This window comes from Lactuca serriola, chromosome 5 (assembly GCF_051521515.1).
Source record: "Lactuca serriola cultivar US96UC23 chromosome 5, Lser_US96UC23_V15, whole genome shotgun sequence".
In the NCBI taxonomy this organism is placed as follows: domain Eukaryota; kingdom Viridiplantae; phylum Streptophyta; class Magnoliopsida; order Asterales; family Asteraceae; genus Lactuca; species Lactuca serriola.
Genome location: NC_136412.1, coordinates 322383402 through 322386620, shown reverse-complemented (window position 1 = coordinate 322386620; position 3219 = coordinate 322383402).

The following is a 3219-nucleotide window of genomic DNA, read 5'->3' as shown; positions in this document are numbered from 1 at the left end:
TCAAAGTCACAATTTCCATTAAACATGTAATTAGTGAAAGTCAACTAGCATTAAGAACCAAAAAGTCACCAAATCCAAGAGGAGTCAAATGCTTTCACTACCATGTTGGAGAAAATGTTTTTATGATTGTGTGAAACAAAACTAACACAAAAATCATTTGTTGCTTGCTAATTTGAGGATCCTTTACTTAATCAAGAAATTAGCCAACTAATCACCACAAGCATATTTAAACTCATGAATAAAAACATACAAGTAGTAATAAGATGTTAAAACACAAAACATTCTCATAAAGATTCAAGAACTAGTTCATGGAGTCTTCAACATTCAACATAAGTCAAAGGATTTCACCAAAGTCAACCAAGTTTTGTTTAGCCAAGAATAACTAAACTCACGAAAACAATGTAAGTAAACATTTTACCAAACATTTTACAAGATTCAAGAGCAAAATGATGAAGTTCTTCAAGGTTTTGGGTCTTCAAAATGCTCTAAATTCTCCAGAGAATGCTCCCACGTTCGGATGTGCAAAAGTTGAGAAAAGTAGTACACCAACCTTCCCCATATAGAGATCCAATTAAAATCCCGAAAATGCCCCTACAGGAATCCACGGAGGCCACGTGGAAACCTTATGCGGGCCGCATAAGAGTGATGGAGGTTGGACTTTGTTCAACTATTGGGCCTCCACAGCTTAACCCATTTATCCTAATTCGAGTCTGATTAGCTTCTAGCCCATTTTTCTGCAAGATTTATTCATTTTAAGCCCAATTAGCCTTTTCTAAACGATCCATAGCTTCCGTAATCGCTTGATCATCAATCTCCGTATACTCGAAAATTCCCCCGCATCTTGTAAATTTAAAGTTTAATTCTTCCAAACCTTCAAGTAATTGACAAGCCCACTCCATGCATCATTTCCATAATTATTAAGCCCAAAATCCTTGATATCCTCCAAATCCAACCGCTTCCCATAATTCCAGAACATTCCCGCTCCGCTAGACCTGAAAACTTGCAATCATGCTCACGAAATTCGAAAGTACCCGAAAGTGGTCATAAAATAACAAAAAGGAAAATATGCATGAAAATTAACTAAAATATGAATGAAATATGCTAAAATAAACTATAAAAAGAAGTAAATAAAATGAAACTACCAACTATCTATTAATATATTAATTTCTCTCTCTTTTATCTATACAACCCAACTAAACCCAAACTTTTACTCTCATTAGCAACTTAGACCAACCTAAAAATTAATATTAAAAAATAATAATAAAATACATCATTATTAGTCGGTATTGTAGAGAAAAATAATTTATAAATTAAAATGTATTTTTTTTTTTTCAACAAAATAAAACATATTCGTGATTTATAAAACTTGTTTGATAATAAATAAAGATGGCAATAATGGATGTATTCGAAATAAGTCAACCGGCTAATGTTTGTTACACCAACGCCGTCGGTCATATTATTGCTTTTTGGATACCTTTTTCATTTTTATTTAATTATCAACCCAACCAACTAAAGGCCATGTTTTGAAAACCGGACCGGACCGGCCGGTTCGACCGGTTCAACCGGGAACCGGTCCCAGATCCGGTTCTGAAAGGCCAAAAAACCGGTAATCGTTTGAACCGGTGAAAACCGGTAAAAACCGGTCCGGTTGAACCGGTCAAAACCGGAAATTTTAAAAAATATTTAATTTTTTCATTTTTTGTATTTTTTATATAATTAAATATAATTATGACATCATTTGGTTTTTCCGGTTTTTGAGACCGGTCCGACCGGTTGGACCACCTGAACCATCGAACCAGTAAGACGACCGGTTCGGTCTCCGGTCCGGTTTTCAAAACCTTGACTAAAGGCAACTAGTCACTAATGGGAGTGGTCTAATAGACCAAACGTAATGTATTCAACACTTTTCACAACAAATAAAGTTTTTATATTTAGATATGCATATGGAATAACACTTTAGCCTCCGATGGATATAGATTGCTGACAAACAAAATATTATGCACAATACATAAGTAATAATTAATACATTAAAAACAAAAGTTTTGTATTAGGTATTTTTTTTATGTGTAAAGGATACTCTAAACGGATAGGGCGTGTAAATATGATTTCGTGAATATAAAGAACGTTCAAAATGGAGATCTTACGCAAAAGATATGACCACTTTAAGGAAGTAAATCAGTAATATAACTGAATTTCTGTAAACGAACTTTAAAATGATATGTAGGAGTAGCTATGTATTTCATTAAGTATTTCTTAACTTGTTTTTGGAATCAGATAATTTCCTAATATTTGATTCCATTTTCGAAAGTTTCGTATCACAAAGTTATAACACTTTCACAAAAACTGTTTAATCGTGATAACCGAAAAACAACTGAATTTCTGACTTCAAACGCGTTTTTTTTAAATAGTTTCGTTTCTAATTAGAAATTTCGTTTACATATTTGGAGACTCCATTTTTGGGAAATCGAACTAGTTTTTCAAAAAAAAAAGTTAGATGTTGTTTTTGTAGGATTTATGCACGTGGTTCGAGGTCATGACACGTGTCGAGATTGTGGTGGATCCGCTTGGTGCAACGAGGAGGCGGCACTTGGCGAACTCTTGTGGCTTGGAAGTGACTATAAAAAGGAGAGAATGGATGCCCTCTCTCCCACTAGTCTTTCTTAATCTCTCTCTCTCGGTCTTTCTTGATTTCCGACCACCGTCCTTCCGCCTTACGCCACCACAAGTCACCACCTGCTACCTCCCTTTTGCCTTTCGGAGCTCTGACAGGCCCTTTTCCCTCCGACAGTAGCCTCGACAGAACAAACCATGTTCGGAAATGTAATGCCCGTAGATCCGGGCTAGTCAATTTAGAGACGATAAGCATCAAAAATGACTTTTTGATGGAAGATTATTTAGAAGCATTAATCTTAACTAAGTTATAGTATATGTTACAAGGATTTCGTACATATAAAGAACGCTAAAATCCGAGTTATAACGAAGAAGTTATGAAATGTCGAACTTTCGCAACAGAATCGGCACGACACAGCGCGACGTAAATAGTGAATTTACGTTAGAGCGATATTTGGTCTTAGCGATCTAAATGATAGTCGTAGAATACATTAAACCGAGAGCGTACATAAAAAGAACGTCTAAATCTGACTTCGTATCAGAAAGTTATGATTTTTCGAAGTTTCAGCATTAGCAATATGCAGACCGAAGTTCGAATATGAGATCGAG